The 24,089-nt window shown below is 38.0% G+C and overlaps 1 protein-coding gene across 3 annotated transcripts in view; it reads right to left on the bottom strand.

Annotated features, from left to right (window-relative positions):
* Positions 1-24,089, bottom strand: part of LOC106083568 (plexin domain-containing protein 1) — a 99,181-nt gene that overhangs the window by 38,967 nt on the left and 36,125 nt on the right. The gene's annotated exons all lie outside the window — the stretch shown is intronic.

The raw sequence follows: 24,089 nt of genomic DNA, 5'->3' as shown, positions 1-24,089 counted from the left end.
CGTCAAATTTTAGGTAATTTGCTCGAAATTTGGTATCGTTTAATAAACCATCTTAAAACCTTCACCGAGGTCCATCAAAATTGGTTCAGAATAAGATATAGCTCCCACTTTGATAGTGTAGGTGTAGAGTATTATGCATTCGGCACCGCCCCACTTTTGCCTTTCCTTACTGGTTTTGTTTGTTCTAATGTAGCGTCACCAGATAAATATTAGTTCATCTGTTGGCTCGGTCGTAATTCTTATGTCATTTATCATCGTCTGTCAGAGTATAAACTTTGACTTAAACTTTTTAGTTGATATTGAAGAAATACAAACAAATTTTATATTTCTATTGGATTTTTGCGGATTTTTCATATAGTCGGCGTTGACAAATTTTTTCACAGTTTGTGACTCTGTAATTGCATTCTTTCTTCTGTCAGTTATCAGCTGTTACTTTTAGCTTGCTTTAGAAAAAAAGTGTAAAAAAAGTATATTTGATTAAAGCTCATTCTAAGTATTATTAAAAATGCATTTACTTTCTTTTAAAAAATCCGCAATTACTTTTTGGGCAACCCAATAAAAGCAATAATAACAAAAAGAAGTTAAGTTGGAGTTGGAGGTCACCGTAGCGCAGAGGTTAGCATGTCCGCCTATGACGCTGAACGCCTGGGTTCGAATCCTGACGAGAACATCAGAAAAAATTTTCAGCGGTGGTTTTCCCCTCCTAATGCTGGCAACATTTGTGAAGTACTATGCCATGTAAAACTTCTCTCCAAAGAGGTGTCGCACTGCGGCACGCCTTTCGGACTCGGCTTTAAAAAGGAGGCCCCTTATCATTGAGCTTAAACTTGAATCGGACTGCACTCATAGATATGTGAGAAGTTTGCCCCTGTTCCTTAGTGGAATGTTCATGGGCAAAATTTGCATTTGCAAAAAGGCGTTAAGTTCGGCCGGGCCGAACTTTGGATGCCCACCACCTCGGGTATATATGTAAACCACCTTTCATCATAATCCGATGAAAAATAAGTACAAATCATTGTTCAATTTTTGTAGAACAAAATATTGGTCTTTTTGGTAGCCATATCCAAATATAGACCGATCTATACTATATACGACACGGATGTCGATATGGCAGCTACATCCAAATCTGAACCAATCTGGGCCAAATTAAGGAAGGATTTCGACTGGCCTAACACAACTCACGGTCCCAAATTTCAGCAAAATCGAATAATAAATGTGGCTTTTATGGGCCTAAGACCCTAAATCGCCGGATCGGTCTATATGGGGGCTTTAACCTGCTTATGAACAAAAAGAATCTGTGCAAAGTTTCAGCTCAATATCTCTATTTTTAAAGACTGTGGCGTGATTTCAAAAGACAGACGGATGGACATGTCTATATCGTCTTAGATTTTCAACCGTTTTCGATCAAGAATATATATTCTTCTAAGGGTCGGAAATGGATATTTCGATGTGTTGCAAACGGAATGACAAAATGAATATACCCCATCCTTCGGTGGTGGGTATAAAAAGCAGGCACTTTACCTTACATTTAAATTTCTTTAATAGATATGGCATATACTTTTCCCTAACAAAACACAATATTCAATAAAAATGAATTTGGAATTCAAGTGGCTTCCTATCCCTAATAAAGGGGCTCTCTACAATGGGCTGACAAATGCCACTTTTCAAAGTGTCCCTTTGAACATTCTCATTCCATACATTTGCCTATGCTTGTGTAGGTATGTGAGCAAATTTATCTATATACATATGTTTAGGTTATTGTATTTTGTTTTGTCAGAGGGTTTTCTTTTGAACCATCCCTAAATTTGTCTATCAATACAAAATGACAGCATTATCTTCCTTTTCATTGCTTCACCCTTAGCTACCCATGGGCCTTCTCCCTTACACATTATTATTATATTCATAGGTAATTTTCAACCAATTTTAGCACACATTTTTATAATACTCAAACCGATAGACAGACAGACAGACAATAAGATTGTATGAATCAACTAAGAGAATGACAATAAAAAGTTTTATATATAGGCACACAATAGAATAATCAAATAGAAACCTTCTCAAATCTTTTTTTGTTTTTTTTTTGGCAAATATAGAACGCTACCCAACCTTAGAATGGTCAGGATGGTCAAATAATTTGAACCCTATCAACCCCAAAAATAAACTAGGGAAATGTGTCACTAAATAGCATTAAATGTCTCTAATGGGTCAATAACAAAAAATTAAGTCAATTTTCCTCGACATAATCATATTAAATGGCAAAATGTACACACTAAGCTTCAATTGCACATAGCAGGAGCACAACATGAAGGCAGACAACGCAAAAAATTGAAATGGCACACAATGGGTGATAGAGTATGAAATGTAGTGATGGATATGTGGAATAAAGGGGAATAGGCCGAACTTTATTACCACACGCAAAAAATAATTCGTTTCACATAAAGGAACTTTTCGCCAAGTAAACTTCTTTTCTGAAAACCGTTGACTTTGTTTACGATAAAAGTACGTGTTCTTTTGTGATAAATTCTTGCAAGTGTTTGTGGCAAATATAAAGTTTTTTTACCCTGAAAAAATACTAGCATATTTGCGAATTAAAGAGAAAAATACAAGTGAAAGTTGTCCCAACTGAATTTGGAAGAGTGGGATTTGGTCATAGTGAAAGATGACAATAAATAAAACTAAAAATTACATATCGAAGTTGTTGTTTTCGCACATTTAAATATCTTCTTTGGGTGTATATTTCTTTATCGCGGAACTGTTACAAATTCTTGTTGTATTTGTTGGTGCCTGGCAGCTATTTGTGTATCGCTCTAATGATTTTTGTCATTAGACATACCCGAATTTTTGAACGTAAGTTGAAATTTTAAAAATTTTCACTTCCCGAGTTTGCCATACGCTCTCGAGAGAGCTGCTCAATATACTGACTGCTCTTTGCTCAGTCAAAACAAAAAAAGGATAAAATTGTTGTGTGGGAGAACATGTCTATACCAGTGACGAGCATACAATTGCAATTACATGCAAGCACATGGGCCTGCTTGGGATTTCTTGTATACGTACAAAGTAATGTGCAATATTGTGAGTATCCACTGGTCTATACCAGCGATGCTTAGAATGAAAATGTGACTGTAACAACTGTGCCAAGTACGGTCCAAATTGGTCTATAACCTGATATAGCTCCCATATAAACCGATCTCCCAATTTGACTTCTTGAGTCCTTACAAGCCGCAATTTTTGTCCCATTTGGCTGAAATTTTGAATGCGGAGTTTTGTTATGACTTCCAATAACTATACCAAATACGGTTCAAATCAGTCCATAATCTGATATAGCTCCCATGTAAACCGGTCTCTTGAACATCCTTGTGCGATTCCTATCAGCTTTAATTTTTGCTGGTTTCACAGAAGTTTGCTATGTAGAATAAAATAATGTCTTTACATAAATTTAATTTGTATATTTTGAATGGTTGTAAAGCACCATGATCCATTTGACATCTCCTGCTGATGATTTTCCTTGGTCGAAAGTGAAATCGCGATACAGGAAACCAGTAAAATTCTGCTAGCAACAACACACTTTTTGCTGACTTTTTTAAGTTTTTTGCTTACTATTCTTTGAATAGAAAGCCGGACAATATCCTGCAATGATATCTCAATATTTTGCATGCATTTTTACCAAAATCCATGTTGTTGGGTTCCCAAGATTCGGCCCGAACTTAGCACGCTTTTACTTGTTTCTATTTTCTTTGTAAATTCGGACCGCCCTCGTATGTGATATCTGTAACTAACACTTGTATCGTCATATATCAGCTACAATATTTCCAACTTTTCCAATCATAGCTCCCACTGTGCACAAAAGACGATAAGATTACAACTGTCACACTTTCTGTTGTATCTTGTTATGCCGGTGGTTAGTGACAATGGCGTTGGTCGTCTCGATTCAATTAAAAGATGAATAAAACATAAACGAAGAACATTGCAGTTAAGACAATATCTCAAATTCGCACAATACGGCTGGCTATAGTGAGTTAGAAGAAGAAGTTGAGGGTGTGGGTGAAAAGTAACCAATTTAGCCCAACAATCCGTTAAGGTTTTGATGGTGTTATAGATTGTGGACTTGTGGCACAAACTACAAGATATACACAAACGATGAAGACGTACATCTTTAGTTAGGTCCAATAATTTATTTGCTTGCTACAATAGTTCATTGTTGCGTATGTATGAGTTGCATGTGCTGTGAGTTTGTTAAAATAAAATTAAATTAATGCAAATTTGTTTTTTGTGTCCATGTTCGTTGGTTTCTTACACATTTTGTTTTAATAGAACAAACCTCAAAACAAGGCAATGTCTAAGTAATTGTGCATATGACCCACAAAGAGGACAAAATGCAGCGGACAGAGAGAGAGAGACCAACAAATTAGTGACCTTGTACACACCAAGAGATACCTGACCCACTTTCGGTTGTATCGAATCAAAAAATGTAAATTCACATTGGCATACAATTAATGGCAAATGTATGCATACATTCTGCTGGTCATGGAGGCAATTGAATTGAAATAATTGTTTATATTGAATTTTTATTGCAGGAAGCTTTCTTAAATAATTATTTAAAATCTCTTTTTTTTAATGTACAATAGATTTCAAATAGGTTTATATTTGGCATATTTCATTTATAGATGTGTCAAATAGACCTATTTGAAGACTTCATTAAGTTTTGTGAATAAAGCCGTAAAAGTTTTACACCGACATTCACATAACTTAGTGTAGATTTAAAATAGATTTATTTGACAGATTTCCGTCATAGATAGAACTGCCAAATAAACCTATTTTAAGTCTTTATTAAGTTTTGTGAATAAGCCGTAAAAGTTTTGGCATTTGCCAAACTTAATGTAGATTTCAGATAGGTTTATTTCACACATTTCCTTTATAGAAGTGTCAAATAAACATATATTAAGACTTCTTTAAATTTTTCGTCAATAAGGCCGTTGGAGTGAATAACAAGTAATAACGTGCTAGGTCCGGCCGTACTTGGCACAGTTGTTGAGAGTCATAACAGAAAACTATATGAGAAATTTCAGCAAAATTGGACAAAAAATGCGGCTTCCAGGGGGTCAAGAAGTCAAATCGGGAGATCTGTTTATATGGGAGCTATATCAGGTTATAGACCGATTTAAACCGTTGAAAGTCCTAACAGAACACCGCATTCAAAATGTCAACCAAATCGGATGAAAATTGAAAAATCGGGAGATATAGACCGATTCCGATCATACTTGGCATGGATGTTGTAAGTCGTAACTCAAGCCTAATCGGATGAAAATTGAGGCTTCTAAGCGCTCAAGAAGTCAAATCCGGGGATCGGTTTATATGGGGGCTATATCTGTTTGTAGACCGATTCAGATAATACTTGGCATGGATGTTGGAAGTCGTAACTCAAGTCTTTGTTCCAAATTTCAGACAAATCGCATGAAAATTGAGGCTTATAGAGGCTCAAGAAGTGAAATCCGAAGATCGGTTTATATGGGGGCCATATCTGTTTATAGACCGATTCGGATCATACTTGGCATGGATGTTGGAAATCATAACTCAAGCCTTTGTTGTAAATTTCAGCCAAATCGGATGAAAATTTAGGCTTCTAAGGGCTCAAGAAATCAAATCCGGGGATCGGTTTACATGGAAGCTATCTCTGTTTATAGACCGATTCGGATCATACTTGGCATGGATGTTGGAAGTCGTAACTCAAGTCTTTGTTTCAAATTTTAGCCAAATCGGAAGAAAATTGAGGCTTCTAAGAGCTCAAGAAATCAAACCCGGGGATCGGTTTATATGGGGGCTATATCCATATTTGAAACGATATCTGTAGTATCTGTGCAAAATTTGAAGCGGTTAGCTTTACGCGTTCGACCGCTATCGTGATTTCGGCAGACGGACGGACGGACATGGGCAGTTCGACTCGGAATGCCGAGACAATCCAGAATATAGTATATACTTCATGGGGTCGCAGATCAATATTTCAAGGTGTTGCAAACGGAATGACATTGATTAGTACAATATAACCCCATCCTATGGTAGTGGGTATAAAAACATTTCTTTGACAAAACAAAAGCTAACCATTTAAGATTACTGCAAAAATAGGATAGTCTATTACTGCTCAATAGTTAAAAATCAATTTTGGAGACAATTCAAAATCATTTAAAAACACCGCCTATCCCTATATTTCATAAATATTTCAAACAAAGAACCCATTTAACAGACGACTATACTAGGTGCCTTTATACCGATAAGATAAGGCAACCAATCCGATATTCTTCAAACATCAGCCTATTGATTGGTGACTGTCTTTCATGAGTACATAACGACGCAAAAACAAAAACAGTTTTTTGCAATCTGATAGAGGTACTTACGATAACGAAAATACATTGCTAAATGTTCTGGAGTATCTAAGTCTTTTTCTTGCCAAGTTTCTAGTAATAACAAATACATGTAAGACGCTAAGCCCATGTTGTAACTATTTATTCAATTTTAAAATTGTATCGAAAAGAGAGCTATCCATGGCAACGAAGCTAGCTGAATAGCTATCGAGTCCTATTGATTATTTCTGGATGAAAATGGTATTGAAGTAGTCGCCAATGATGATGATTTGGCTATTGTGCAAACTTCAACTTACCGCCTTATCACTCTTAGAGGTATGATGAGCAGAGAGCTTCTTCTGCGATATGGTAAAGAGGCGGAGGACAAAGAATTCCGCTAAAAAGCAGAAATTTTTCAATTTAGCGAGAGTTATAATGAAGATAAGATTCCCAATGAAATTCTATTTACTGCGAATGCAAAATACCTAGGTGCTTTGCTAAATATGATATTGAACTCAAATATAAAATTGTGGGTTTTAACCGCGTGTCATGCATTGGTTATTCGACTTTTAATGCTATAAAATGCTGTGGTCTTGTGGACTGTACAATACTTAGTAAGATGCAAAAGACAAGTCTGTTTACAAGATAATTCTTCTCCTAAGATCCTGTTAGAAGACTCCTGGCAATCGTTGGGGGTTAAAACTACGTTCCATGCTTTTTCTGTATACAGCAGATGCCAGATCTATAATAATACGATATGATGTTGTAATCTGGTGGACGGTATTTTAAAAATCCATCTATTGCCCGATCAAAAAGTCTCAGTACCATCGAGGACCGCACCATACGCTGTGTTAAATTCAATTATACCCTAAATACCTCTGGACATCACGACTAGACAATGTGCTGAAACCAATATCTTAAGGATAAAGTTCCTTACTCCGTGGTCAAATACCAGATAAGGACACTGTCTAGAAATAGACGGTACGTAGACTTCTGTAAGATTGAACATGAAAGGCGTAGATAATAGATGGCCACATATTAGAGGCTGTAAAAGCTCTAAGAGATTATGAAGCACGATGTTATCTTGGAGGCACCGTAGCGCAGAAGTTAGCATACCCGCCTATGGCGCTAAACGCCTGCGCTCGAATTCTGGATAGAACATTAGAAAGAATTTTCAGCTGTGGTTATCGGCTTCTAGTGCTAGCGACATTTGTGAGGTACTTTGCCGCGTAAAAACTTCTCCCAAAAGACAGAGAAGTTTGCCCTGAGCCTTAATGGAATGTTCATGGACAAATTTGCAATCTAGGAAAGTTCTTGCATTGTGTTATCTACAGAAGCTTTAAGGACATTGAGGTCGTTGAGGAAGAGAAAAGTATGGAACATGTCTCGAATTAACAATCGGACGTTGTGCCACGGAAGGTGCGCATTATTTGAAGAAATAGGTGGATACGTATAAAGGACAAAGTGGCACAGGAAACACCTCAGGGGGCATTTTACCGCCACTTCTATGGGAGACCACCATAAATAATCCTCTGCCGACTCTGACTAAGGAGGTTTTCAAACCTGCCATGTTATGCATAATTCTTCTAACGGGTATGGATTTTAAAGAGTGTTAGAAATGGCATAGACTGGGCTAGACCTAGGGGAAGCCATATCGAGGAACGTACTAAGAAGGATCACAAATATTGGGCATACGGTCCGGAAATGGGGCCTCAATCCGAGGATATATAAGAGCGATATGATCAATACTCATTTCGATATCCGACAAGGTCAATTATTTGGGATTGATCTTGGATGGGATGGAAGTGCCATATTCAGAAACGTACCGCGAAGGAACACCAATATTGGGGATTATGTAGGCAGACCGTAGGCTGGAAATGGGGCCTCAATCCGAGGATAGTCCCCTGGCTATCCGACAAGGACGATTATTTGGAAATGATCTTGGATGGGCATTATGTAGGCGGACCGTAGGTTCGGAATGGGGCCTCAATCCGAGGATAGTCCACTAACTACAAAGGAGCGCGATAAGACCAATACTCACGCTCCAGTAATTTGGTGGACGGCGTGGGAGAAAATGTGAAGTATAAGGACATTACAACAGGTTCAGAGTACATGATGCCTTGCCATAGGCGGGGCGATGAGTACTACGCCTGCTACGGCACTATTCTAGATATCCAACGCATAGACATGGAGATAAAGTAGTGAAGCAGCCACTGCAGCTATGAGACTTAAGGCGATGCACAGTGAGATAAAATCGGGAAAATTAATAACAAATAAAAGCGTGCTAAGTTCGGCCGGTCAGAATCTTATATACCCTACACCATGGATTGCATTTGTCAAGCGCTTTGCATGACTTTTTTAAATACATATGAACTATATGACCGATATTGGCCGTACTTGTCATGCCGAACAAGACATAGAAAAACATCACCTCCTAAATTTCAGGCGAATTGAGTAATAAATGCGACCTCAAGAGGCTAGGAAAGTTAAATTGGGAGAGAGGTTTATATTAGAGCTTTCTCAGGTTATGAACCTATTTAAGTGGCAGTCTGCCATCAGACTCACTTAGACGTTTTCGTCTATTGTGATACCACAGGAATAGAAGAAGGAAGATGCCTTTTAATTCCTACCGCTGAATCATCCAGATCGCTTAAAAAAGCCAAACTACTGGCAACCTTCAGGCTGTCAGCATGTTTCCGATTAGATAGTGACCTGTCATGACGGACACAATGAATGAGACATCTGTTCACGCCGGTGACGGCAAAGCGATAGACCTCTTCAGGTCAAGATTAGGACACATAGTTTTGAATGCTCACAGCCCTCTCTTTGTGACCATCTATCATTCGTTGTCCTTCGGGCCTGTTCCTGAAAACTTAGCTTGCATATCGCTAGAGGCATACCCACAGATTGTAATGTGATAGACAGTTCCTAGTCTCGCAAGCTCATCCACTTTAGAATCCCTTGGGATATCTCTATGGTCCAGCACCCAGAACAGGTGAATTTTGAACTGTTCAGCCATCTCGTTGAGAGATCTGCGACATTCGAGGGAGGTTTTTGTGTTCAGAAATTGCAAGGATCTCTGCTTGATACACACTGCAGTGGTCGGGTAACCTTTTCGATATGACCAGTTCTAGATCTTTAAAGTACGCCCTAAAGCCCACCTAGTCGTATAGTTTGGAACCATCCGATGTCTATGTAACTTCTATTACCAGTGATATCGTAGTTCCAATCGATTCTATCAAGAATAGTGGTATAGTACTTTTGATCAAAAAGCGGTTCAGGCAGGGTGTAATCCAAACTGCCTGGAAAATCGGATATTGTATCAAGGATAACACAGTGTCCGTAGCCGACACATGGCCAAAGAGAAAGCTCCCTTAGCGTCACGGCACTGGTCGCAGCAATTTGCCTAGCCACAATGTTCAGAGGCATTAAATGTCGCAATAAATTCAGTGCATCAGATGATGTCGTCCTCAGTGCGGCTGTGATGCACAAACAATCCATCCTTTGGACCTGGTTGGATCCGTCCACCAGACCACAACACCATATAGAATTATAGGTTTGACAACTACAGTATATACCCAGTGCATGGCGCGTGGTCTAAACCCCCAATATGTGCTAATGGCTCTCTTGCAGGTGTATAGGGCAAGAGTTGCCTTTCTTGCCCTTTCCAAAATGTTGGATTTGAAGTTCAATTTCCTGTCCAGCAAAACACCCACGTATTTTGCTCTCTGTCTCCACTGTAGGCAACTTGTATCTCCTGCTGAAAATAACTACGTCTGTCTTGCACGGATTTACACCTAGATCACTTTCGGTAGACCACTTCGTTGTTGCACGTAGGGCTCCTGAAGTATATATCTCTTAGAGTGCTGGGAAACTTTCCCCTAAACGCAATAGCCACGTCATCAGCATACGAGACCCTTTTTACACCATTTTCTTACAGAGACAATAATATATTGTCTCTGCCATATAGATCGAACTTCCAATTTAGGGTCTTAATACCATAAAAAGTAGATTTGTTGCCCAATTTCGTTGATACTGTAACTTGTAGAAGAGTTCTCGGGTCCTGAATCAAATATGATCCAGACCAGCTCCCATTTGCATATTACTATGGATATGGTAGTGGAGTTGTTATACAAGAGGATGGTGAATATATCCATGGCGGTGGGTATCCAAAGTTCGACCATGCCGTTTACTTTTTTTTACAGAACCTAACAAATACAAAAAGACACTAAAATAGTTTTCAGATATCTCAATCCTAAGAATTTTCGGAAGATTTTTTGCTTGATTTTATTGGATATAAAAAATTGCCGATTTTCGCAAGCCAATTGTCCTCCATATCATAACTTTATACCTTATATGAAGGGAAACATTTTTTTTCCCTCGCACCAATCAAAATTTCATAAGGATACCTGCTTCTTAACTCGAGCTAGAATTTTCCTAAGACAGCTCTATTCTTGGGTATTTTTCTACCCATTCGTCGTTAATGGGTTAAGGAACAGCGGAAGACTTCTTTCATATCAATGAGTGCTGTCTGATTCAAGTTCAAGCGCAATGATAAGGGGATCGTTTTTATACGCGACTACTAACAGGGGGACAGCACTTCATAGAGAAGTTTTACATATCTGAAGTCCTCAAAAATGTCTCCCTCCAGCTTTAGTGAAGAAATAACCAACGCTGAAATATGTCCGGACATACCAACCTATGCCCTCCTACATTGAAATTCACATCATTTTTCAAACGAAGAAAGGTAAAATGTTACCGGGGTTTTTCCAAACAGGGGACAGTTACGCATAGAAAGACAAACAGATTTTTAAGTTTAAATTTTGCATATTTTTCCTAAACTGCTTGGGTTCTTCATCAATTTAGAGAACATCACACACATGACCTAAATAGCTCATAGCAAAACTTTATCTTTAAACACTTCTCAGTCAAATTGAATTTTAAGCAATCAGCAAAAACTTGTACTACCACTTCAGACTGTGTGCGCAAATGAGAAGGCAAAACCACAAAATAATCACAACAACAAAACCTTAAAATTATACATTTTGAAACTTGTTTTAAATTCTAAACAAAGATTAACATAAAACAAATTGAAGAAACAAACAAAACTAATGGGAAAAAATATACAAAACTCAGTTGTCATTACTGTTAAGTAAAGGGTGATTAGAGTTGAGTTGGTGGTTGAGAATTATGTGGAAAGCAAATAATGAAATTATTTTTGCACAATACTCGCAGCAATCTTTGGCAGAGGAATATTTTCAAAGGCGTATTTTTCTATAATTGCTCAGCTTTAGATAAATAAATAAGACAGGCGTTTGCGTAAAATGAAAAATACTATTAGAAAGAAATAGGGAACTATAAAAGACAAGCAAAAACTGCAATAATGTCTGGCTGGATCTTTTGTATAACCACCACCATGGATGTTCTGATTACCTTAGGTTGACTCTCAATCATGAATCTAAATATCTAAAGATGAACCTATATGACCCATTTGTACCCACAAACAACCTATTCCAAAAGAAGTATAGAAGAACAAAGGTGGAATAACTAACCAAGTTAAAAAATCCATAATAATTATTTGTCTAACCTCAAATCAAGTTTTACCAATGGAGATTTGCTCAGAAAATCGAGAAATCAAATAAGTAGCAAAATATTTAAAAGCTGTTCTTACTCTCCTGTTAATTTTTGATGGAAAAGTACGCGAACAGACCTTGCAATGTGGCTTGACAATATTGACAGTGGTAAATAGATATGTAACTTTTGCAGACGACTTTAAAACTGACCATGCATTGGTTGATGAAATGTCTTCCCTTATCCCCTCAGCTATTCCCCCAGTTCTTGTTGTGCATAGATTTTTTTCAAAATTCTTCATTTTATAGAAAACGAACCGGGCCCACTCCGCAGCACCCTCTTTAATGCTCTTACACCTTTTATTTGTACCCTATATTGCAATGGTCGATATAAATGTCATGTTTTGGTAGTTTTGAGATGGGCACATTTTGCCCCGAATGTGGATATCGAATCCGTGTCGTTAAAGCGCAGCGGTTTGTTCTACATTCTTATACTTTTCTTTAGACTTCTATATTGTAATGGGAAAATATGGTTGATTTGGGTTATATTTTGGGAGTGAGGTGTCCACCCAGACACTTGGCAGTTAAAGAATAGATAAGATTCGTGCTATACTCTCAAATACTTTTTATATAAGCCCCATATTACTATAGTCGGTTAAATAAGTCCATTTGCGGGGTTTTTTTTGGTAAGGATGGTACCTCAGATATTTCGCATTTGTTAAGCCCGAAATTGCCATGGTCGATAAATATGTACGGGTTAAAGAGAGCATTTTTAGGGCTAGGCCTGATACTCCGCGACTTTGCCCTAAAAATGGGTATCTAATTCGTTTTTTACTCCCAAAAACCTTTCATTTGAGCCCCATATTGGTATGTTCGGGTTTAGGGTTTATCCACTAACACTTGACTTCAAAACTGTATTTCTTTTCTACTCTCAAATACCTTTCATACCTTTTGAGTCCCATATTGTCCCACGATTGAGGTAATTTAAGGAGGTTAAGCGCCAACCAGATACCTTACCATAAATTTTAATGTTATTTTCCTAATATACTCCCAAATTGCTTTCATTTGAGTCCCATATAGCCATGGTCGGATAATATGCCCATTTAGGGGTTTTTAGGCGGTGGTGTAAGGAAGAGGGTGCGTCTCCTTCCGATATCGAAAAATTATAAAGCCTATGTTTCCTTACAGACCAACCTACACAATCTGTGAAAATTTTGAGAAAATCGGTTCAGCCGTTTTTGAGTCTATTTGGAACAACCAATCAAACCGATTCCCATATAGTCGTGATTGGCTAATATGCCCATTGGGTGTTTTTGGGAGGTGGGATGACCCCCTATGCTTCGACCTGATTTTCTATGCCAGATTCTTAATCAAATCCCGAACACCTTTCATTTGAGTCCCATATTGATATGGACCTTAAATTTTAGAAGTTTTGGGTTTAGGGTGACTTCCGGGGTACTGGCACACAATTTTTAATACCATATTCGTATTCGGTGGTGTTTTTGGGGTAACGGGGAAGAGTCCGCCTACTTCCGATATCAACAAATTATGCAGCATATTCTTTTTTCCTGACCATATTCGTTATCTACTGTCGCGTACCTTTCATTTGAGTCCCATATCGTCATGCTCGTCCAATCAACATATTTAATGGTGGTTTTGGGCGGCCCCCAGATACATGGACCCAATTTTTAATATAAAATTCTTACTCTACTCCTGAATACTTTTCATTTGAGTCCCATATTGTCTTGATCGGTACACATTTATTTTTGGGTAGTACTTTTGTGATAAGGGGGAGGGTCCGCTACCCTCCCGATATCAAAAAATTATATAGCCTATATTTCCTTCTAACCAACCTACTCAATCTGTGAAAATTGCAAGGTAATCGGTTCAACCGTGTACTAGTCAAGACTAGAACCATGTAGCTGATATCGCGACCCTGGTTTCACAGTGCGACAAGACTGCCCATTCAGCAAAGGGACCTTGCTTATTCAAAACGGAAGAGGTTTCGGACAACGGCACTCAGGGACGACTTTCGAGCAGCTGGGAGTCTCAACTCCCTGATAACAGAAGCTAAGAAGACATACTACACCAAAAAATTTCAATCGGCTTTGGGAAGGAAGAATACTTGGATGATGAAAAGGGATATCGACATAGGAGATTCATCTGGGGTCCAGTCACTACGATGCGAATGATTTAGGTAATTTATTTGTGGACTTGCCTTTAGCCACGGTTGACACTGTCTTTACTGACATGGATGGAATTGCCTTGCGATTTGAACGAATTGATGGTTTTGAATTTAATTTTTTCACTGAGGATGAAGCTTATTTGCTTTTGCTCAGGTATAATCGAACGCTGTGCGATATGACGAAATAGGCTTCTACGTTCCTATCTTACTGATAGAATGCAGACAGTTTAAACGAATTGTGGAGATTATTACCCTTTACATATATCCGAAGGGGATCCTCATGGTTCGACACAATGACCTCTTCTTTCTTCAGACTAAACCACGTTTTTTATATGACAGACTTGGGTTTGCAAGATCTAAGATCGTAGGAGGTTCTCAGTAGAGTAGAAATTCTCACTACCTAACCACTTCACTACTAAGAGCTACCTTGAAATGGCACAAAGGCTTAGAAAAATAATTCATCATTTATTTAATGATACCCCCAAAACAATGGCTTCCCTCATGTGGAATGCAAGTGTAAAGCCCTCCTAACCTACATCATATGATTATCTCATTGTTTTAAGCCTTTGATTTGAATATGAGTTCACCATACAACATTTTAAACGCCAAGAGACCACATAAGAATAAAAATTATGCTCACATACAATATTTTCAAGCAAAAGATAAAGCAGAATAGAAGACAAGAAAAGATATGAAATGAAAAGAAAAGAAAATAAATTCAAAATCATATTTCCACCCACCCATAAAGTAGAAAGAACCTCTTCGCGCTTATCTCAAACTGATTTCTCCCCTTAAGAGGCGGCTTAGTTCAGTCGTTTTAGTGCAGTAGCGCGTACAAAAGACAGACAAGGCAGAAGCAGCTACAATACGAGAACAACGCTTTAAATCATTTCAAAGTCCCCAGAGACAATAGAGATGATATGGATGCCACAATGAGTGTGGTTAACAATAATAACAGCAATAATAAAAATAAAAGCGATAGCAGTGGCTTCACTGAGACTCCCAAATGAACAAAATATCGATAAAAAATTAAGTAAGCTATAGGGGTTACGCTTAAGGTTTTGAATTTCTAATCCGTAATTTATTATGTGTTTAATTAAAACAAGTAAAAGCATGCTAAGTTCGGCCGGGCCGAATCTTCTATACCTTCCCCCATGGATCGCATTTGTCAAGTTCTTTGCCCGTTATCTCTTCATAAGTAAACGAGAGAATAATGGATATGGATTTCTATGCTATTAGAGCTATATCAGGTTATGGACCGATTCAGGGCGATTCGAATGTTGGGGACCATAGTAGAATTCATTATTCAAAATCGGATAAGAATTGCGTCCATAGATGTTCAATAAGTAAAATTGATTTATATGGGAGCTATTTCAGGTTTAAGACTGATTTAGACCATACTTGGCAAAATTTCAGCCAAATCGGATAAGAATTACGCCCTATAGAGGCTCAAGCAGTATAATGGCGAGAGCGCTTTATATGAGAGCTATATCAGAATTTGGACCAATGTCATTGTACAACATTTTAAATAGGATAAGAATTGCGCCCTCTGGAAGCCACTCCTGACGTTGCAATAACTTTCAGAACTATTATCAGTAATGTGAAGTCATGGTTCCCCAGACGCAGGGCCAAAGAGCCTTCGCCACCATGCAGCAACCCACAGCATCAGCCCAAGTTTCATTCTGGGGGTCATCGTAAAAGGCGTGCACCCTACCAAGAAGCACGCACAGAGGAGAGGTCACAGACTGATTCAGACCATACTAGAGGCTCAAGAAGTATAATTGGGAGAGCGCTTTATATGGGAGCTGTATCAGATTTTAGAACAATTCGAACCATACTTGGCACATCTGTTGAACGTCATAGCAAATGTCTTTGTACAACATTTCAGCCAAATCGGAAAAAAATTTGCGCCCTCTGGGGGCCTCCCCTCTGTGGCCCTCTCCGAGGTCATGGTTCCCCAAAACCAGGGGCAAAGAGCCTTCGCCACCATGCAACACAGCATCAGCCCAAGTTCCATTCTGGGGGTCATCGTAAAAGGCGTGCTCCCTACCAAGAAGCACGCACAGAGGAGAGGTCACTGACTCCGTAGCACGATCTCCGCCAATCAGCGACCCTTTCGGCCAGCTCATCGGTCGCATCGTTCCCCATTACTCATTGAAGTCCTGGGACCCTTTCTTAGAGTTCGAAGAAGCTCTTTGCATATTTTAACCAGTCTGACTGTCCCCGTAGATCGTGACAGTCTGATCGGGCCGTCGCTCTTGTTTCAATATCATCTCCATTGCCTTCATGATCTAGAAGAACCCTCAGCACTTATCCAGAAGCCTATATTGCGCCCGGGGAAACTCACCATGACAAATTCTAACACAAAAATTTAATCTACGTCCAGACAAATACTAACACGAAAATCTGATCTATGTCCATGGTCAGATATAAGGTACTTATAGGAACCTGTCGCCTTAGGAGAAGAGAAAAATCAAAAAATTACGGAAAGCGAAAATGCCTCGATGTTTTTTGATGAAGTAGGTTCAAAATGGACTCCGAAGACCCATGAGCTGTAGTGGTGACATCAGACTGTAGCATGTTGTCCGCCCCTCCTCTCTAAAATTAATTAATAAGAAGGCTGTGAGCATTCCAAAACCATGTGTCCTAATCTAGACTTGAAGAGGTTTACCGCTTTGCTGTCATTGGCTAGAACAGACGTCTCAGTCATGACAGGTCACTGTCTAATCGGAAAATCATGCTAACAGACTGAAGGTTGCCAGCAACGACTTTTGCAGAACCTGTGAGGACATCGAAGTAGAAGAGAGTATAGAACACCTTCTGTGTGTGTGTGTTTGTCCCGCACTAGCAGTCAGAAGGAGTTTCACTTTAGGTTCTCATTTCTTTTGGAACCTGTATGATTTAGCGGATGTGAACATTCGCAAGTTATTGGGCTTTTTAAAACGATCTGGATGGTTCAACGGTGGTAGGAACTAGAAGTCTTCTTCCTTCTTCTGTTCCTGTGGTATCACAATGGACATAAACGTCTCAATGAGTCTGATAGCAGACTACCACTTAAACCTAACCTAAGCACAGTTTTTGGAAGTTATAACAAAATACTTCATGTACAATCTCACCCAAATCGGATGACAATTGCGCCTTCTAGTGAATCAAGAAATACAGATTCAAGATCGCTTTATATTGCAGCTTATATCAGGTTATTGACTGATTTGAACCATACTTAGCACAGCTGTTGGAAGTCATAACAAAACACCTTATGCCAAATCTGATAAGAATTGCACCCGATCAAGATTCAAGATCGGTTTATATTGCAACTATATCAGGTTATTTGAACCGATTTGAACCATACTTAGCGCAGTTGTTGGAAGTCCTAACAAAACACTTTATGCAAAATTTCAGCCAAATCGGATAAGAATTGCGCCCACTAGTGGCTCAAGAAATCTAGATTCAAGATTGGCTTATATGGCAGCTATATCAAAACAAGGACCGATATGGCCCATTTACAATCCCAAACGACCTACACTGATAAGAAGTATTTGTGCAAAATTTCAAGCGCCTAGCTTTATTCTTTCCGAAAGTTCTTTCGACAGACAGACGGACGGACATGGCTAGATCGACTTAAAATATCATGACGATCAAGATTATATATACTTTATGGGGTCTCAGACGACTATTTCGAGGTGTTACAAACGGAATGATGAAATTAGTATTCCCCATCCTATGGTGGAGGGTATAAAAATGGAATATATGCGAAATATGACTATATGTGAAATGTATTATTCATCAAACTAAATGTGTGAAATTTATTGTATAATCACACTAGAAGTATACTTTTTGGACTACACCTGAAATTCTCCTATATGTGCGATGGACTATAAACGAAAATAAATGTACAAGACACTGATACTACCCGTGTTGTTATATCGTTCTGAGGCATGGGTACTTGTGAAAGCAGACAAGGCGATTGTAGAAGTGTTTGAGAGAAAGATTCTTCGTAAAATATATGGACTAGTATGCGTTAATGGAGAATATAGGCGTCGTATGAACCACGAGCCGTATGACGACGATAGCATAGTTGCACGTATCAAAATATAACGGCTGTATTGCCTAGGTCAGGTTGTCAGAATGGAATGGAAAGATGATCCAGCAAAGAAGTCTTTTGAAGGCAAACACGGTGGTATACGCAAACCGGGAAGACCAAAAGGCCGATGGAAATATCAAGTGGTTGGAAACACCTCTAAAATTGGTGTCAGACATTTTAGAATGAGCTCAGAAGATCGAAGCGTTTGGAACGCTATTCTACGTTCGGTTAGCGGAACAAATGTTCTGTCATATGCAATTAAAGTAAAGTAAGTAAGTCTACTAACAAATTTCATTGAGTGACGATTAGAACCGGCTGAACATAGCGTGTTGCCATATGTTTCATATATGGAATGCAATATGGATTGTTACAACTGAAATCAATGTTGAATACTTCAAGCTTGGAAGTTCCCCTTAGTTTAAATTTGAATATATTCCCGCAAATATTGTCTCTAAAGTAACAATTATTTTGACTGCTATGTATATTTTTGCAATATCGTAAATATCCACTTAAATTAACGCCTATTATGGTCATTTTTGTGTTAACACAAATTAGCTCAATGCCCTCCAAAACGAAGCAACCTAACATTCTGTATGAATCAACAACAAACGAATAATTTATTTTTTTTTCTGAGAAATAAATTAATATGCATTCTTCAGTTGCTTGTTTCCTTTTTTCAATATAAAATTACCATACGGTAAATAAACAAAAATAATAATAAAAAAAGGGGAATATCCTTTTAATATTCAAAAACATTTATCATAAAAAGAAAATAAACCCCAATTCAAATCAGTGTTACGTCAAATGTCTAAGTTGAAGAATTTAAATGTGCTGGGAGTCAAGCAACTGAAAAAGGTCCTCAACCTGTCTCTGAATCATGGGCCAGAGTTATAACGCTACTGAAGCCAGGAAATGAATCGAGCAAGGCAGAATTGTGCGGACCGATTTCTCTTCCCTCCTGCTTAAAAGATCTTCAAAAGAACAACTTTAATTTAGACAAATTTAATTCAACCTTTTCTGATGTTTTTGCCATGACAAATATTCGAAAGCTTCGTTTACAACAAGTTATTTTGTAGTTGTTGTTATTGTATTGTGAAAGAAAAACAATTGGAGACAAATTGTATTTAATACCTAAGCCTTTTGTTAGTTCTGTTCTGTCTTTTCGATGGTTCTTAAAATCAAATTTACTTGTATTGATGGCACATTTCCATTTTGAAACAGCTGACAGTGTTGCCATGTTCGCACAATCTTAGAGATAATTGAGGGGTACTACATTGTAGTGTAGACTAGGTGCTTCATATGTAAGAAGTTCAAAAACTCAAAAACCAGAGTAATGTTTTGTTAATCTTCCATGTTTGAGATACTCACTTTGTACTTGAATACCAACCAACTAACGGCTGTTGGTTACGGTTGATGTAGAAAATCGTCCAAGTTACGAGTGGAGGGAAAAATGAAGCAACTAGAAAAACATAACATCATTATGAAGGAAAATGTGTGTATTAGAAATGAATTCAGGTGTAAAACACAAAGTAGATTACGCCGCCAAATAACGCGAACGATAGACAGGCAGAGGTAGATAGACAGACCGGCGGACGGACATAGGCAGCCAGACAATCAGTCAAAGCGATAACACAGATTTGCACTGGAAGGGTAGTGAAAATCAGACTAATGTTTGGAATGGAGGAGGCCTACTTGAATAAGGCCTTAAATAAATTACGAAGACATTGTTTCTCTTTCATTATCTTAATTGTCATATATGTTAAGACCCTGTAAATGGTTTGCTATATTATTTAGTCGCTATATTATAGAGGCAGCGCCTATATGCCTTACATTTTCTGAAGTTGACTTTAAGAAGCTTCCTTTTGCTAGACTTTGTGCCGACTGGATGATGGGAGGTTACACACAAAAAATTCAGAACCTCAACACTAGTTAAAATTAACTAACTCGGAAAATATTGAACTTCCTATGGCGCTAAAGAATTATGTGCTCGCATACTATTAGTACTACTATTAGTTCACTTTTTACTTCACACTGCTAAAATATGAACTAAAGATGAACATTGAAACTGAAAGGTAAAATTATTGAAAACAAGTAAGGACGAGCTAAAGTCAGGCGAAGCCGACCTTTCGATACCCTACACCACATTTATACAGGCTAAGTCGTCGAATTTAAAATTTGCTTGAATCTGATTTTTTGAGAAGATCGATTGAGAAATGGGTTAGCAAAGGACTAAAAGTGAAATTCGGGAGATGCATACATATATATGGGAGCTTTATCTAAAACAGAACAAAATTCTATGAAATGCATCGGTCATCAGAAGAGTTATAAGAGAAACTGAACAAATTTCTAAGAAATTCATCAGTCATCAAAAGAGTAATAAGAGAAACCCAACCTTCGTGCCAAATTTTGTGAAGATCTGTTAACAAACTAACTAAATTGCTAAATATACATGGGAGCTATATCTAAATCTGAACCGACTTCGATTAAATTCAATACCAATACCGGGAGTCATAAGGGAATCCTTTGCGCCAATTTTCTTGTGTATCGGTTAGCAAGTGACCAAATTATTACAATACTAGTCCAAATCGGACAAACATATATATGAGAGCTATATCTAAATCAGAGTCCATTTCTATGAAATACTCCAATAATGTCAAGACTTATAAGGGAACCCCTCGTGAAAAATTTCGTGAGAATCGGTTCACAAATGACGATTTAATTGAAATTTTAGCTCAAATCGGACGAACTTACGTATGGAAGCTATATTCAAATCTGAACCGATTTTTTCCAATTTCAAAAGGCTTCGTCTCTAGGCCCAAGAAAATGCTTATGTCAAATTTGAAGACGATCGATGAAATTTGCGACCTGTACTTTGTACACAAATTAAAATGGACAGACGGAAAGACGGTCAGACAGACAGACGGAATTCTGTACGGATGGTTCAAAACTAGACGACCAGGTGGGCTTTGGGTGTACTCTAAAGATCTAGAACTGGTCATATCGAAAAGGTTACCCAAAAAGTTAAAGAGGTGGTGGAATGAATTAGACATAACGACGATTGGCATAAATATTTTCTCAGACAGTCAGGCAGTCATTAAAACCGTGGAGAACGTATTTCTGAACACAAAACCCGCCCTCGACTGTCGTAGATCTCTTAACGAAATGGCTGAACAGTTCAAAATTCACCTGTTCTGGGTGCCGGGCCACAGAGATATCCCAGGGAATTGTAAAGCGGAAGAACTTGCGAGACTAGAAACCAACCTTACACATTCCAGGGAAACTGCAATCTGTGGGTATGCCTCTAGCGGCATATAAGCTAAATTTTCAGGACCAGGTCCGAAGGGCAACGAAGGAAGGATGGTCACAAAGAGGGGATGTCAGCATTCCCAAACTATGTGGCCTCATCTAGACTTGAAGAGGTCTACTGCTTTGCTGTCATTGGCTAGAAAAGACGTCTCAATCATTGTGTCCACCATGACAGGTCACTGTCTAATCGGAAAACATGCTGACAGACTGAAGGTTGCCAGTAACTACTTTTGCAGAAGCTGTGAGGACATCGAAAAGGAAGAGACTATAGAACACTTTCTATGTGTGTATCCCGCACTGGCAGTCAGAAGGAGTTCCACTTTAGGTTCTCATTTCTTTGAGAACCTGTCTGATTTAGCGAATCTGAACGTTCGCAAGTTCTTGGGCTTTTTAAAGCGATCTGGACGAAACAACGTATATGCCTTGGAAATTCTTGTTGTGTCTTCTTGTACCTGGCAACCACTTGTGTCTAGCTCTAATGACTTTTGTCATTGGACATACCAGCATTTTTGTACCGAAACTTCAAAAGTTTTCACTTTCCGAGTTTCCACCCGCACTCGCCCGAGTGCTGCTCCATATACTGCCCAGGATTTCAACCCAGACGTTCAGCGTTGTAGGCGGACTTGCAAATCTCTGCGCCAAGGGGGTCCAAGCAACTTATTTATTAGTTAATCGGGCCTCCAAAAAAATTAGGAAAAATAACTTTGTCTGCCTCAACATAAGGCCTTCCACTGGGCCAAAGAGATCCGCAAGCCACTTTTTGATTTAAGTGCGTTACCGTGTGTTGTATGTAAATTAAATATCTGTGCCTTGTACGTATTTTTGTTTACCTTCATCATGTGCTCTCTTTCGTGCAGCCTGACAAGTGGTTAATTTTTTTCCACAAATATCTCGAATTTTATTTCATTTGAACAGCAAAACAGCGGTAATGTAGCGTTAAGGCACAAAATCGCAGTTTAAAGAACTTTGGCTGTTACATTTAGTATTGCAAAATATGTTGAAGTAGGAAGAGTAAGTAATACAAGTGCTTAAATTGGTTCAATATTACACTTCGTTTGGTAAAAAGTATTTTTTTCATATAATTTGTTATTTTCCACGGATATTCCCTTAAGGAATAAGGGGAATTTTTTTGTATCAAGGAATATTAATTGAACCAAAAAAAATCCTGATATGGATTGAAGGGATTACTTGACCGTGCATCGTACTGTAGATAGGACCTTCGACTTTTTCTTCGATCCATAATTCTATACATTCATCATGAATCATTATAATAAAAATCTATATATTTAGTCGTCCTAAATAATCATTATTCAAATTTCCAAAATTATTAGCCCATAAATTTCAAAACTTCAACATACATATTCTAATATTGTAAACAAATTGATGACATTAACCTTTTAAGAGTTCAGCATTAACTAACATCTATCTATCTTTTGAAATTAAAACAGAATAGAGAAACCTCTTAATTTCGTATATCTATTGTCAACAAAATCAGCCTACTCTCTGAAGAGAATTGTGAATAATATTCGGTAATTTCCCTTTTATTTAAATAATTTATTTATATATTTTATATAATTAGATAGTCACATATTTTTAATAATATATGTATACTTTGTAATTGCGACTGGAAAAGTCAGCAATTTATGTAAATTAAATTGACGCAGCATAATTTAAAACTAAACTAATACATTAGAAGTTTACAGGTTGTTTTCGTAAACTTCTTTTATGGAAAACATTGAGAGTTTGTAAACAATCAAATTACAAACATTTGTGACGAATACAAAGATTTGGTAGTTGTTTATGGATATGTAAAGCACCTTAATCAACTTGACAAAGGGGTTGATGAAGATACACGGCGTATCAGAAATCGCGATCCACCATACCAAAGTGTTTTGACAACAACACACTCTTGGAAAACTTTTATAAGATCTTTGCTATGCTATTCTTTGTATAGAAAGTATTGAATTTAAATGATCTCGAGCTGGAAGATGTTCGAAAAATCATTAAAGTAAAAAAAATCACTAACGTAAAAATTGCTAACAGGCAAAAAACTTGAAAAATTAAAGGTTCGGCAGAGCCCGGCCGGGATTCGAACCTGGGCACACGAAGCAACGGCGTGAGCTGTTGCCGTTGTCTTAGCGTTCGAAGCCATCAATACAACTTCCCACAGATGATCAAAATCATGCGTGGTACGGAAGAAGTGCAATTAACCACAGACAGAATGTCTGCCATTACACAAAAATAAATGCATTGGAAAAAGTACAGCTAATAAGCAGGGTTGTCAAGCTTGGTTAATGTGGTAATTGTATCATAGATGCGTTTTCGCAATTAAATACGATGCAAATACAACATACCAACGCACGACCCTTGAAGCCATCACACCTAATATACAATAGTTAAAAAGTCTTCTAACCAAAGACGAAACGCGTCCCATAGTGGTTATTGTGTGTTGCTATCTTTGGCTTTCCTTTTCCATTTGCATCTCCGATCATTGAGCTCGTCTCGAAAGAGAAACAAACAAAAAAAGTAAAAAATTTTAAAATATGTTTACTTTCCTAGTATATATAGGCACACGATCGCAATTCCACCAATACTGACTCCCTGCTGACTGA

Source organism: Stomoxys calcitrans, chromosome 4 (genome assembly GCF_963082655.1).
Source record: "Stomoxys calcitrans chromosome 4, idStoCalc2.1, whole genome shotgun sequence".
Taxonomy (NCBI): Eukaryota; Metazoa; Arthropoda; class Insecta; order Diptera; family Muscidae; genus Stomoxys; species Stomoxys calcitrans.
This window is presented reverse-complemented; position numbering and strand designations above follow the sequence as displayed.